Raw genomic sequence first — 14,934 nt, 5'->3', positions numbered from 1 at the left:
GTACTTTAGGGAAGGTGGTCACAACCCCCAAAGACTTGACTCCATAATTGTGGTATTGTGGGATTTAAGGGTTTCTTGTGGGAAACCATGAAATGAATGTTTGTAATACATCAGCCCTCCTTCCCCAGTTGTGATTTGTCTATGACCTGTGCTTTTACTTCAGCTAAGGGAACATGCCTCGCTCTGAAATTAATTTAATGGCTTCCCTTATTATTTGTCTCTGGCCTGCTGTTTCATCATTCTCAGGTTAGAGACTGGCTCAGTAAAAAACACTGTTAATTAGACACATACATACATACATACACACACACACACACACACAAAATAAAAAGAGATAAGAAGGAGGGGTGATAAAAGGAGGCAGTGGTTAGATACAAAATAGACTTTTGAGGAGTCTTAAACCACTGCCTGGGTCAATGAAAGGTTAAGTGGCTTTCTTAGGAGTCTCATAGCCAATTAGTCTTATAGGATCACATATACCTAGAGCTAAAGGCACCTCAGGAGGCATCCAATCCAACCCTATCATTTTACTCAGATGAAGAAACAGAGACACAGATATGTTAAACAATCTGTTCAAGGTCACACAGGCATCAGAGGTGGATGTGACAAACAGGTCTCCCTGACACCAAGGCAGTCCCCTCTACCCACTACCGGACACATTACCATGATTACCCAAAATACCCTGCACATTGAACCTGAGGTCCATCAAGTGGTCCTAAAGCTACATGGGGCTTGTTCTACAGGCATGAGTGATTTCAGAAGACCTTTGCCTGTAATAGCCCTCCTCCAATTATATCTGCCTAATTAGCCTACTGGGGAGATTTGACCCTTCCTTTTTAAAATATAATTCTATACAGAATGAAAATGGTCATGGATTGAATTATAAAGAATCTTAAAGTTCGTGTAGCCCATCCCCCTTCAATGGACAATGGACATGAGACCTATCAAGGTCAAGTCTTTCCCCACTACAGTGTAAGCTCCTTGAGGGCAGGGCTTGTCTTTTTTTTTCCCTGCTTCTATTTGTATTGCCAGTTTAGCACAGTGCCTGGCACATATTAAATGATTATAAATGCTTGTGGACTGACTGACTTGCATAAGGACATACAAGTAACAGGTAGCAGTTGGGAACTGAACAGCCTACTTCCACGTGACTCCCAAATCTCGCATACTTTTGCCTTTCTTTGTATCCGCAACACTTAGCCCAAGTGCCTGGCACATAGTAGGTGCCAACAAATGCTTCTTCCCATCCCTCCCCTCTCCCCACCCCAAGGAAGCCCAAACACTGAATGGAGACAAGCTTTGTCACACTACTATAACTCCAGTAAAAAATTATCCTGAATTCTTTGCTTTATTATTGCCTGTTATTTGTAGCACATTTGCAGCGTTATTATTCAAATTAATAATAATGCAGTTACTAATAATTATATTAGGAGAACAACCGTCCTTATCATTTTCATTCCTTGCCACTCAGGTCAGTCTGAGAGCCCAAAGAGGACAAGTCCCTTGCTCAGTCCCGCAGCCAGCAGGGCTTCTAGCTGCACGTTCTACTTCTTCCTAATTCTGGCCCAGCATCTCTTCCTCAGACCGGAAGAAGCCCAAACTCGCCCCTCCCCCACAGCATCGGTACCTGACTCCTGGGAACAGCTGGTCCTCCAGGAATGTGGATTTCCAGGGAAGTCAATTTCGTTCATATACGTTACTGCGGGGGCAGACACGTGCTTTGGGTTTCTTAAGGTCCTATATCTAGCAGGGACCGAGAGGTCTCCCAGTCTAAGTAGATGAGGATGCCGGGCAACCCACCCAGGGCCAAGGACGGAGGCGGGATTCGAACGCGCTTTCAGTAGCTTCTCTAGCCTGCCCCGTCCCCCAGCTCGAGCCCCACGAGCAGTTAGCAGGAGGCGCACGCGCTACAGTGGGTGGGCGGGGCTCCCGGGGCGGGCCTACGGCGTCGCCCACTGTGACGCAGAGCGTGGGAAGCCGACGTTCTCCGTGCTAAGGCGGGGCGCCTGAGAACGAGGCCAGAGTTGGGGAGAAGGAGGGCTGGAGAGGGAGATGGTGGGCGGGGCGGGGTCCGGATGGGCGGGGCCGGCCGCGCGGCGCTTGGCCGCCTCCTGCGCAGGCGTGCTGGGCCGCCCCGCTGACATGGCGTCGGCGCCGAGCGCTGTCACCTCCTCGCCGTCCCTGCTGCCTCCGCCGCCGCCGGGGGAGGCTTCGTCCCCGGGCTCGTCCTCGTCGTGCGCGGCGGCGGTGGCGGCGGAGGCGGCGGCGGTGGCGGCGGGGGGAGCGGGCGTGGGCTCCCGGGCCGCCCCCTCTTGCGCAGCCCCCGCCGGCGGCGGCTCCACCACGGCGGCGGCGGCGGCGGCGGCGGCGGCGGCGGGGAGGGGGGACACTAGTTGTAATGTAGACTCCCGCCCCGGCCTCCGAGAAGGTGAGTGCCCGCCTCGGGAGGGGGCGCCGCGGGGCGGGGGCGCCCCCATCCCTCCAGCGGGGGGAGGGGACACGCCCATGTGACCAGCCCCGCCCAGCAGCGGGGGAGGGGCCGAAGGAACGGAGGGGGCGGGGGAGGGGGGGAGATGGAGATTTCAGGAGCAGGAGCAGCAGAGAGAGTGCGGGGACCCCAGGAAGGAGGGGCAGAGAGAGAGAGGGGAACCCCAGGAGAAGGGGTAGTATGGAAAGGTTAGGAGAGGAGGAGCAGAGAGAGAGGGGGCACCCCAGGGAAGAGGGTTAGGAGAGGTGGGGCAGAGATGGGAGGACCCAGGAAAAGGGGGTTATGGAAGGGTTAGGAGAGAAGGGGCAGAGAAAGAAAAGGGAATATGCAAGTGTTAAGGGAGAAAGGCAGAAGGAAATGGGGACCCCAGGAAAAAGGGGAATATAGAAGGGTTGGGAGAGAAGGGTCAGAAAGAAAGAGGGTACCCCCGGAAAAGGCTATGGAAAGGTTAGGAGACAAGAGATGGGGGAGAGTTAGGAGCCTTTAGTAAGGAGGGTCCAAGGCTTGGAAGGGGAGAGGTAAAGTGAAAACACATACATACATACACATTCATTCATACCTACATAGACATTTATGTTATATATAATATGTGTGTGTGCATGAGTGACTTTGCCCCCTAAGTCATCTGTTCCACTCTCTCAGACTAATTGTTGCAGAGAACATGCCAAAGTAGGAGGAGCTTCCTCAACTGGGAGTTCCGTAAACCCGTGAAATCAGGGTTCAGAGTCTAGTTCTTATCCCCTGTCTTCTTGTTACCATTGTGGCACTTGGCTCAGTGAATAGACAACTGTCCAGGAAGGCCTGGGTTCAAGTCCTGTCTCTGACATACGTGGCTGCATGACCCTGGACAAATGGCTTCATGTCAGGGCTATAGACAGATGTAGCTCTAAAAATGAGTTTGTAGAAAACGTTTTAGCATTGGCAGAACGACACAGGACCAAGGACAGATCCCAGAGTCACTCTATTCTCTAATATTCTCATCTCTAATTAAAAATGGGTTTAGAAGGGAATAGGATCATGGAGCTCTGGGAAGGATCCTTAGAGGCCATTCAGTGCAACCCCTTCCTTACTGAGGAGGAAGCAGAAACCACGCAGGTTCAGTGAATTCTTGCCCAAGGTCACAGGGTAGGTAGCATCTCAGGTATGGTTTACTAAAAGTGGTATTAAACACCAGTGAAAGAAAAGGAAAGTCTGTTAATGCACACGTAGCGTGGACAACTCAGAAGCTTTAGATTTCTGTGTAGATTGAGGGGCTTGGACTCGTGGACCTCTGAGGGCCTTTCCAGCCTAAACTTCGGGAACCTTGGCAAGATGTGCTGCTTGGCTGTCTTCCATATATAAAAGATGGGGAGCTTGGGGCTGATAGAGGTTAGAGTGACTTGTCCCTGTGTCATACAACTGTTGAATGTCTGAAGCCATATTTGAACCCAGGGCCATCTGACTCCCAGGTACAGTGCTGTATGCCAGGCTGCCTTTAGGGTAGAGAGTGGGCAGCACAGGGAAGGAGGGGGAGCCTACCCAACATGTGGGGACAAGTCTAGCCAGGTAGAGTAGGAGGAGAAGGTTTGTTGGGAGACCAACCAACCACCCGGGACTCCTGGGGAGAAAGAACAGGAGACACGGGCAGAGTGAGACTGTCCAGTTTGCCCATCATTTTCAGGCTGGGGTCCTTGGCAGTGCACAAACAGCCTCCCAGGGTTTCAGCTCATACATGAAGATGGAGTGGGCCAGAACGGGCACTAGAAAGGGGTCCCCTGTAGGGCCTGTTCTGCTGGTTCATCCTGTGAACCATGGTCCCCTACGTGGCAGAGATCTGATGTGACTTTCTCATTCCCATGGGATAATCAAGCAGATTTTTAGGCCCATGAAATACTAAGTACAAAGAGTAGTAAAATTCTTCATAAGCTCAGCTCCCTAGTCATTTTCCACACGTCTTCCCAGACCCTGTAGTCCTGCCCTCACTATACTAGCACTTTTTTCTCCTGAGAATCACACTTCTGCAGTGCTTCAGGCCCTTCTTCCTAAAAGAACCCAGCCTCCACCAGATCAAGGCCTACATGCTTCCTTGTTTGCCTTTTCTTTGGATGAATTCCATTCTAGTAGGCTTCAGGGAAACATTGATATAATGTGAATTTTTAAAAATTCAGCTCATTTATACTTGCTGTATAAGAAGTGCTCTGAAACTTTAAATGTTTTCATAACTTTTTTCCTTGGTTTTAAAACTGCCATTTAAAAGAAGATATCCTCCCCATCCCCCCATGAGGGAGAGTAAACATTCAAATGCTATTTTTAAAAACTTTTCGGGGAAGAGGAACAAGGTATTTTCTTTTTACCACTGGAGCACACTATAAAAATAGAAGTTTCCCCCTCCTTTTAAATTCTTTTTGTGTGCTATACAAAGCACTATAATAATGGTTTTTAAAAATCCCTGAAATTATTTTTACAGTGAGTAAGGTGACAGTCTTATGTAAATCACTACAGGTAGAAAATTAGTATAGTCTTCTATATAATAGGCCAAAGCATTCTGTAAATTTTAAAAAACCCCTTAAAAGAATTAGGCTGTGTTACCAGTCTATGTAATTGTTCTTTATATTCAGAAGTGGAAATCACTTGGGCATTTTACTGCTACCTTCCTGCCCCTAAAATGGAAGTTTGATCTGTTTTTAGTTGTAGTGGCTTGTGTAACATTATACCTGTCCAAAGGCTTGCCCTTCTCAGTGTCCTGTCATGTGATATAGACGGCTGGCTGTGGTCAGTCACCATCTTAAAGGAAATGGTTGTCTGTGGAAAGAAGAACTGACTTGGTTAGCATGTGCAGTCTTTGGAGCTTATTCAGGTCCTCTTCACAAATTGCAGTGCCAGGTACACAGTCCCTGCAGTACAAACCACTATATCACAGCACGGTGGAGTGGACGCACTGGGCTCTAGGAGTCAGGACACCCCGTGATCTTATCCTGGCTCTGCAGTGAGCCTGCTCTGTGACCTCGGGCAAGTCACATCCCCTCCTCTGCACCACAAGGGGCTCTGGCTAGACGAGATCAAGGGTTCCCCAGAGGTTCTCAGATTCTGTGATTCCATCATTCATTTGTATTCTCTACATGGCATCTCCTTACCTGTTACAGTTAACACCAAAGCACATTACAGGGGAAACCCTGACTAGTAACACAAACCCCATGGTGATATTCAGTGAATAATGAAAAACCCAGCTTTGCTTAGTGTCATATTCTTCTGCTTTCAGATATTTTTAAAAATCAAATACAGTTCCTCTGCTAGTCAAAGAAATGAACCTTTTGTCATTATGTACTGTCAGGTGATTAACCCTGTACCAAGCTTTCTGACTTGACAGAAGTGGTCATTTTGAAGCACTCACATTTAAGTTCAGACATTTCTAAAAGTCTTAAGCATTTATAAGGAGGCAGCTTGGCCTGATGGGTAGAGTGCTAGGCTTGGAGTCAGAAAGACCCCGAGTTCAAAACGTGTGTCTAACATAGCTGATGATCCTGGGCACTTGTAAGTCGCTTAGCCTCTCATGGGAGCATTATTCCTCAAGCAGCTCCCTCCCTAGGGCTTTTAAGTCATAAGGAGTATTTATTGGCTGTTCCTGTACTGGGAGCCATATAATACTGTAGTTGTAAGTTCTGGATAGGAGATAAGTAAGAACAAGGGGAAAAGAAGAATGGGCATTATATTACTTCCAGCTAGTGCATTCCTGGTAGTGTAGCTAAAGGACCATCACACCTTCCTCCTGCCTCTCATGATCCTGCTCAGGTTATTATAACAAAAGCGCCCCTTTTTCAAATCCTAAACCCCACTTTCATTCTGCTTTAGCTGTAATTGGCTGATCAGGATCTTGTCGGTCTCCTGGGAAGGGATGATCAAAGGTCAGTGTAGCAAGAACTCTACAAGGAGCTGAGAAACAGAAGCTGAAATATATTGGGGGAAATGAAAATATATTGGGGGTAGGCTCAAACCAAACAAAACAAAATGAAGACACTTCCATGAAGGGGAGCATTTTAAGAGCTCATGGTAAGAGTCATCATTCTATTTTCCAAGATATTGGTATTCCATTGAGCCAAATTTTTTAAATGTTAGTAACACTAAAAACACTGTTGTTCACCCACCTGTGGCCCTCTTCTCTCAAGTATATGAATGATTTTTATGTTTCCGCATCTAAAGAAAACAAAATGTAAGATACTCTTCATTGAGAATGAGGAAAATTCCTAGCTTCATGATTACAACAACAATCAAATGATTTCTATTACAGCATTTCTCTAAAATACTTAAAGTGAAAGTTTATCTTCAAGACTATGAGGCAGATACGTAGATTTTGATCCAGATGCTATCAGATTCAAGTTAATTACCAGCATAAGAAAAACGCAACAGATTGCATCACAGCATTATCCTTCTAGAAAATTTAGAAATTAATTATTCAATGCAAGGAATGCTTTTTGTTTTTAACTAGCTAGTCAGAGTCATACTTAGAACGAAGGAAGGAATGACTGAAAAAGCATTTAGCAAGCACTGTGTTCCAAGGGCTGTGCTAAGATCTAGGGAAAAACCCCAAGACAATCCATGCTGTCAAGGAGATCCCACTAAGGGCTTTGCTGATTGTGTCAGCACTAGGGAGGAAGGTGAGGACAGCAAATTCTTGTATTATACTGTAGATCTTTCATGAAAAATAATCTGTTAGACTGAAATCCTGTGCACTTGTTACAGATAGCATTGTCTAAAAATTGACAGAATTAAATGAGTAGGAAGTTCTTACCATGGAGGCAGCCAAAGTGGCTTCTTTAGATGGAGTCAGGAAGACCCAAGTGCAAATCCTGCCTCAGTCACATACTGGCTGTGGGACTTTGGGCAAGTCACTTAACCTCTCTCAGCTTCAGTTTCCCTTTCTGTAAAATGAGGTTAATAACAGCACCTTCCTCCCAAGACTGTTGTGAGAATCAAATGAGAGAAGTTTTGTAAAGCCCTTTGCAAACCTTAAAGTACTCTTACTATTATGTGCAAAGGAACTGTACCTAAGGCCCTGTTGTAAATACTGGAACTTCAGTATATACAAGTGCAAACACATTATCGAATATTAATGCTGTTATTGGGTGGTTTTCTTTTTCACATAGGATGATGAAAGTTTAAGACCTGTGCTTTTGATTTGTTTTTCTTAAGAGACCTAGCCCACAGGCTACACTTATCTTAAGATGTGCAGAGGTTGGTTTTATAACAGGCTTGTAGTTCATTATCAGCAAGCATTAATTAAGAGCTTACTGTGTGCTAGGCACTGTGCTAAGTGACTAAGTGTGCTAAGAGACACAAAGAAAAGCACAAACAGTCCCTGCCCTCAAGGAGCTTACCTTCTAATGAGGAGAAAACATGCAGACAACCATGTAGATACAAAATATTTATAGTGTAAATGGGAGGTAATCTCAGGGAGGAGGCCCTGGGAGGGTGTTCTGGACTGGGAAAGGCCTTCTGCACAAGGTGAGATTTGAGCTCAACTTGGAAAGACAGAGCATTCCAGGCATGGGGGACAGTCCTTGAAGAGGTTCAGGGTCATGTCCGTGGCACAGTGAAGGGGGCCAGTGTCTATGGGTTGCCAGGTTGCGGGGAGTGGAGTGTAAAGTGTAAGGAAGCTGGAGGTAGAATGGGGCCAGGTTGTGAAGGGCATTAAGAACCAAATAGCATCTTCTCTGTAATACTGAAGCACTGGGGAGTGGGACGTGGACAGACTAAACCTTGAGGAACATCTCTCTGACAGCTGAGTGAAGGATGAGCTGGAGCTGGGGGAAAACCTGGGGCAGGCAGGGAGACCAACAGAAGACTGCTGATATGATCCAGGCATAAAGAGAGGAGGGCCTGCACCAGGGTGGTATGTGATACATGTTGTGAAGGTAAAGGAAACAAGATTTGGCAAAGTGTTGGGTTTGTGGGGTGAATGAATGCAAGAGGAAATGAGGATGACCCTGAGGTGGCAAGCCTGAGAGAGGACCATGGTGCCCTAAACAGTAACTGGGAAGTTTGGTAGCCAGAGGGTTAGGAAGGAAGGTTAATGGGCTTTGTATGCTGAGTTTATGGACATCCAGTTGGAGACATCCAGTAGGCAGTAAGTGATCCAAGACTGAAGGTCAAGAGAGAGTTTAGGGCTAAATAGATTTGGGAATCAGCTACATAGAAATGATCATTGAATTGATGGAGCTGTTGAGATCCCCAGTGGATACAGTATACAGTGAGAAGAGGATATTTCTATGGGTGCTTATATATTTCCAGGACAAGAAAGAAATGTGGACATCCCTTGAAGTTCCTTTTAATGAGATTCGACTTGAGTGATAAAAAAGAGAAAGTTCTTTGTCTATTGTCACTGTCAACAGAGCAAGAGCTGGCTCAGGGCCCTGGGTTTTCCACAGCTCAGCGCCACATTTTGCTCACTGGTTGCCAGGATTTCATCAGTAGTGAAAGGCCAGATCGACTTTTCTTTTCCTGTTTAGAAGATGAAAACATCTTTCTATTTTTGTGGAGAGAGTTATTTGAGAGTCATGTCATGGCTTTACAAAATACTGCATTCCCTCACACATAACTATGGTAATTCAGTTCTTCAACATTCTGTTCCACCTGTAGGATTCAGATTTCAGGGGAGGGGAACAAAATGTAATTTGGTGTTTCCTTTTTTTCTTGGGAATTATCCCCAGGGTCTTAGCACATGAGGCAGCCTTAACAAGTGTTTGTGGAATAGAAATTTGAGGAGTCCAAAATATAAAACCAGCACTCCTGATGAAAGCAGCCCTCTTTTTCCCCTTTGCAAATATAAATTATTCAAATCACGGAACACTTAGCCTTTTTAATACATCAAGAAATCTCACATTGTTCCCAATGTACCATATGTCAGGATTAGTTAGCCCTAAACTCTCACTTCAGTATAAAAACCTAAGTAATGGCCAAAAGTATTTTTCCTCAAAGAGGTAGTTTTGAACTTGCTTAAAATTTCACCAGAAACCTTAGGAACACACACACGTGCACACACACACACGCACGCCCCAGGAGAGGTCACTGTCATAGTTTCTTGGGTTTTGTTTTTTTAATGATAGTTACCTAGGTAATTTATTGCTAGGTTCATTTGGAGAAGTGTTGCCTAGTAGCTAGAGCAGTGATGAGGTACTTATGTCCTCCAGGCCACATGTGGCCTTCTAGGTCCTCAAGTGGGGCCCTTTGATTGAATCCAAACTTCACAGAACAAGTCTCCTTTGTAAAAGGATTAGTCCTGTAGATCTTGGACTCAGTCAAAAGGCTGCACCCAAGGACCTAGAAGGTCACATGTGGCCTTGAGGCTGCAGGTTCTCTACCCCTGGCACTGGAGAGCCAGCCATGGAGTCAGGAAGACCAGAGTTCAGGTCTTTACTCTGACAAGTAGTGGTAGACACACACACACACACACACACACACACTCACTCTCTCTCTCTCTCTCTCTCTCACTCACTCACTCACTCACTCTCTCACTCTGTGTCCCCTGGACACGTCCCCTTCACCTCTTAGTACCCTCAGCCATGGAGATTTCCTACAAGTTTGCATCAGTGGAGGGAACTTCCACCTGGGAATTACTCAAACCAGTGAATGGGCAGCTCCCTATGCATGCTCCCACCCTTCTCTCCAAAGATTCATTTTTATCAAATAAGTAAATAGACCTAACCTTCCACAAAATCATTAGAGTAACAATAAGCCTCTCAGCAGAACTCGACACTAAGCAAAAGTGGTTTAAATTCCGTCAGTGGTCTTCATGTCTTCAGCTGCCTAAGCATTAGCAGCTCCCGTTGGAGGAATCAAGTCAGTTCTCATCTTAGTCCATCTCTAGAGACATTATGTAAGCACAGAATCTTTATAATCCTTCCTGCCTCAAACTTTATCATTAAATTTGTCAAAAAAAAAAAAAAGCAGTGATGTCTAAAGTCACTTGATATTATCTAATAGAATTGATTAAGAAAGGGATGTAAATTGGTATCTCTGCTGGCTGGGTGACTGGGCAGGTCATCTAACCTCGCGCTGTCCCAAGCTTCTCCCCCAGACTTCATTGGTGAGCAGGGCCCAGCCTGCACTGGTGAAGGATATTGCTTACACCAGGGATTCTCAGGTCCAATCCAAAAGAAAAGGGATCAGTGTAGGAAAATCAGGGGGCAGTTGGCCCTAACTTTGCACAGTTTGTGCTTTCTAACATATGGCTTGAAACCAAATGGCAGTTTCTATGAAAAAATAAAAGATTTCACAGAAAAAGAAAACCCTGAATGTCTAAATTGAAAATTATTTTCAAAGAAAGGAATGTTGATTGTAGCTATTACTAGGGAAAGCAAGGTGTTAATACTGGGAGTTCTTCAGAGTACCTTCCAAAAGGGGAAATTCATTACCTACTGAGAGTACTCATTATACTTTTGGAGTATAATGGTAAAGCTGCTGATTGCTAAGATTTTCTTGATGAGAAGCCTAACTCTTACTCCTGCTTCCTCCCCCTCCCCCATTGTTCCTAGTTCTGCTCCCTAAGGCCAACAGAATGCATCTGATCCCTCTTCCTCTTGACTGATAGCTTTTCCAAATTCTCAAAGACAGCTGTCCTGCCCCTTAGTAACTCTTCTGTAGTGAACCCTGCCCCCCCCATTTCTGATCCCTTGGGACATGTTTTCCAGGCCCCTGGCCATTTCTGTCATGCCTTCTGGACATCCTGTAGCTTTTCTCTGTCTTTTGAAAAATGTGTCACCCAGAACTGAAGACACTATTACCTACATGATTTGATGAAGGCACAGCACAGGGGCACTCTTGTCTCCCTTCCTCTGGACACTGTCTCTCAGCCCAGGCTTCCATACTGCACCATTCACTTAGATTTACAGATTCCCTGGTTCTTTTTCATAGGGGCTCTTCTCTACTTACACTGCTGTCATCTTGTACTTGGGGTTTGGGGCGATCATTTTTTTGAACCCAAGGATAGTACCTGATACCTACATTAAGAGAGCTGGTCTCAGAGTCAGAAGTTGCCTGGGGTCAGGTCGTGCCTTGTCCTGGGCAAGTAGCTCATTCTCTCACTGCTCAGGGAAGCTCTAGCACCCTAAGGTGCAGAGAAGATGCATTGGTAAAAGTAGCTCTTTATTGGAAGTTCCCTCCAGGTTTAAAAAAGTTTACTCAGTCCAACCTTCTAGTCTGTCAAGGTGTTTTTGTATACACTCTCAGCTGTGTCTTCTGCAGTCTTGACACACATGCCTTCTGTGGTTTCATGCAAGTAACTGATAAAAATGTAGACTGGCTCAGGACCAAGGACAGGTGCCTGGGAGACAATGTTTAGAAATATCCATACAACCAATCAAAAGTAAGCCACCACTACAAGCTAACTTATTCTCTCTGGGCCCTAGTTTCCTCATCTGCAGAATGAGGAGGTATATGATCCTGAAGGCCTCTCCCAGGTCTAAGTCTATGATCCTGTGACATCTCGATTCAAATCTATGACCGCTTTAGGGAGTTGGAGGCTTTCTTCTCCCCATGGCCCTTCCTCAGGAATTTCTCAAGTCTGGAATCCCTTGACTCCACAGTTAGGTCCCCATCTTTTATCTGGAGCAGGCTTCACCTTTATCTCTCTGTGCTTCTCTCCTTATCTGTAATGGGAAGGAGGTCCACAGCAGAGAAAGCGGCCCCTAGCTGTGCATATCCCTTCTGTGCTCTTGGGGAAGTTGTGCTAATGTAGTCCATGGTGCTAGGTGGCTGACTAGCTTTGGGACCTTACAGGTGTCCCTCTCCTCTCTACCTCTGTTTCTGTTCATCTGTATCGTGGTGATAACAGTGCTTGCACTATTCACCTCACAGGGTCATTGTGCAAACTTGATGGCCCCATAACAGCGTAGTCACTAAGGTACTTTCGAAGACTCATGGTTTCATTGGCTTGATGACTTGTCCGGCCAGCAAAGACTTAGACAGCAAGTGATAATTGCTATGGGCCATACAGCCAGCCTGGTGATGAGCCTCACCACACTGATCTCACCTGGTCCTCAGACAACCAGATGCACACTTGAAGCCTTTTCATCTTGATAGAGCCTCTGCTGGCCATGGTTATTATTATCAAATAGGATGATGTACATAAAGGTACTCCCAAGACAGTGACGGTACAGTAATGTCCCAGGATCCCTCTTGTCATAATTGGCATGGAATGACACCAGTAGATGCTTTAAAGATTTAATTAGTGCAGGGGCTTTGTATTCAGCAAAGCAAAACTACACCTTACTCTGAATGCGCCTAAATTCAAAATTGTGAAATAAGTTTACTTAATAATAATAGCTTTGCATCCTTTTCCCTTTCATCGTCTTATTCCAGACTTCTCAGTTCAATAAACATGAAATGCCTACTATCAGCCAGGCACTGTGCTAATTGCTAGGGATTCAAAAAGAGGCAAAAACCAGTCCCTGTCCTTAAGAAGCTTACAGCTGATCACATGATAGCCAGTTTCTGAGCTCCTATCCTGTTTTTCTCCAGTCAACAAAGTATTCTCATCCATTCTGCACAGTGGACTTTACAGTTATGTGATAGTGCATTGTGCTAAAGTTTACAGAGGCCATTTTATAGCTAACTGGATTACATTTCCTTATAAGTAGAAAGGTTGCAAAGGAAGAAAGTTATTCTAGAACAGGGATTAATGTGCCTGGAGTACATGGAACCCCAAGGGGCTTGTGGATAGATTTCAGAAGTCTGTGAAATTAGGGAGGAAAATACATCTTGATTTTCTTTGTAATCCGAGGAATTTTTATTCATTTGAAACCATTATGCTGGCAAGGGGCCACAGGTTTCCCCAGACTATCAAAAGGTCCATTATATACCCAAAAAGGGCCTCTGTTGTAGAGCATCCCGTTGAATTTTTGTGGTATCCAGAGAAACTTTGTAAAGCCTTTTAATTTTTATTATTTCACCTGCCCCTAAATTACTAATTTGGGCCTAACGTATTTGCATAAACACTAATTATGATTCTGAAGTATTTCCTGGTATCTCTAGCCTTAACCTCCTTTGTCAGGTTTATGAGGGATCAGGAAAATGTCATCAAATAGAACACAGAGACAGATTTTGACACTGTAGCCTTGTGAATCAGTTTTCTTCTTATACTCGTGTGGAAGATGGGGCTGTGCCCTGAACTGGGGCCAGGAGATAATCCTGCCCACAACAGGGCTCCTCTCCTAAGTCACCCCACCTATTGTCTCCTCCAGGCATGTGGTGCTATGGGGAAAGTTCTCCTTGGAGCCAGAAGACCTGGATCCAGGTCCTGGCCCCAGCTCTGACCTCAGGCTGATCTCTGAACATCAGTCTCCTTATCTGAAAAATGGAGGCAATATTAGTACAATCTGTTTCCTCAGTTTCTTCTTCTGATCAAAAAAACACTAGTATAAATATGAGCCAGTATTCATTTTTATTTCTCTTCAGGGCCTCCTTTGGGTTCTTTTTTAAACCACATAACATTTCCTTATTCCCCTTCCCTATGTACTACTACTAAAACTGAAAAAAGGGTCAGAATATACTATCAAGGGATCCCTTGCTGGTGCGTTATTGTCTGCAGGGCATTTCATTTCCTGGAGCTCTGTCCCCTCTCTGCCCCTGTAGTCATTGGAATGCTCCCCCGCTTCAGCTCTGTACCATCTTTGGGGTTAAATCTAACCTCTTCTTTCGAGCATGTGTAACACACACACGCATACACACACCACATTCTGCCAATCAGAACACAGCTTGAGACCCTCTCATGATCTTTGTAAACCAGCTCTTTGTGTGAGCTCATCACCTCACAAATCTGTATCTCAAAGCTGAATATCATTTCCAGACAAGCAAGCATCTTCTTTTCAGAGTTGACTGTGTGCCCAGCACACATCACCAGCAGGCCTTTCCCTTTCACTGTTGGGAATAATGAATAGAAGCTCCAGTATTGAGAGGAAATGAAATCAGGTCATACAGTTTGGGGTCGTTAAATAATATAGCTCACATGAAATGTTTCCCAAGCTCACTTAGTCCTGTGGATGAGGTAGAACAAAAATGTCCATTTTAAAGATGAGGAAACAAACTCAGAGTTAAAATGACTTGTCCAAGAACACACAATAAGTGGCAGAAGCAGCATTTGAACCCTTGTCTTCTGGCTTTGGGTCCAGTGCCTTTGCCATCAAATCAAGGCCTTGTGCACTTTGTGGCTTACCTTTATATAGCAGCTTATGGTACTGCAAAATACACTTTTCCTTCTGTCCTCACAACAACCCCATAGGGAAGGTGGTACAAAGTAATATGCTCATTTTAAAGATGGGGAAACTGAGGCACAGATTTAATGACCTACCCAAGGGTTATCCGCTAGCAGAGCTGGGCCTGACTTATTCCAAGCACAGAATCTGAGAGCTGGAAAGGACTTGGGGGCTATGTAGTCCAGCCCACACCTGTCTCTGTTACCCTCGTGGCAAGTTGTC

At 45.4% G+C, this 14,934-nt stretch overlaps 1 protein-coding gene across 1 annotated transcript in view; it reads left to right on the top strand.

Annotated features, from left to right (window-relative positions):
- The first annotated feature begins 2,373 nt into the window (after nucleotides 1-2,373).
- The window catches only part of KRCC1 (lysine rich coiled-coil 1), a 38,558-nt gene continuing 25,997 nt past the window's right edge, over nucleotides 2,374-14,934 (top strand). The window contains exon 1 of the mRNA XM_036751049.1: nucleotides 2,374-2,428. The gene's annotated coding sequence lies outside the window, so the exon portion shown is untranslated. The remainder of the gene's footprint in view (nucleotides 2,429-14,934) is intronic.

Source organism: Trichosurus vulpecula, chromosome 3 (assembly GCF_011100635.1).
Source record: "Trichosurus vulpecula isolate mTriVul1 chromosome 3, mTriVul1.pri, whole genome shotgun sequence".
NCBI classification, from domain to species: Eukaryota; Metazoa; Chordata; class Mammalia; order Diprotodontia; family Phalangeridae; genus Trichosurus; species Trichosurus vulpecula.
The sequence above is the reverse complement of the archived record's forward strand: the minus strand, read 5'-3'. Positions and strand labels throughout refer to the sequence as shown.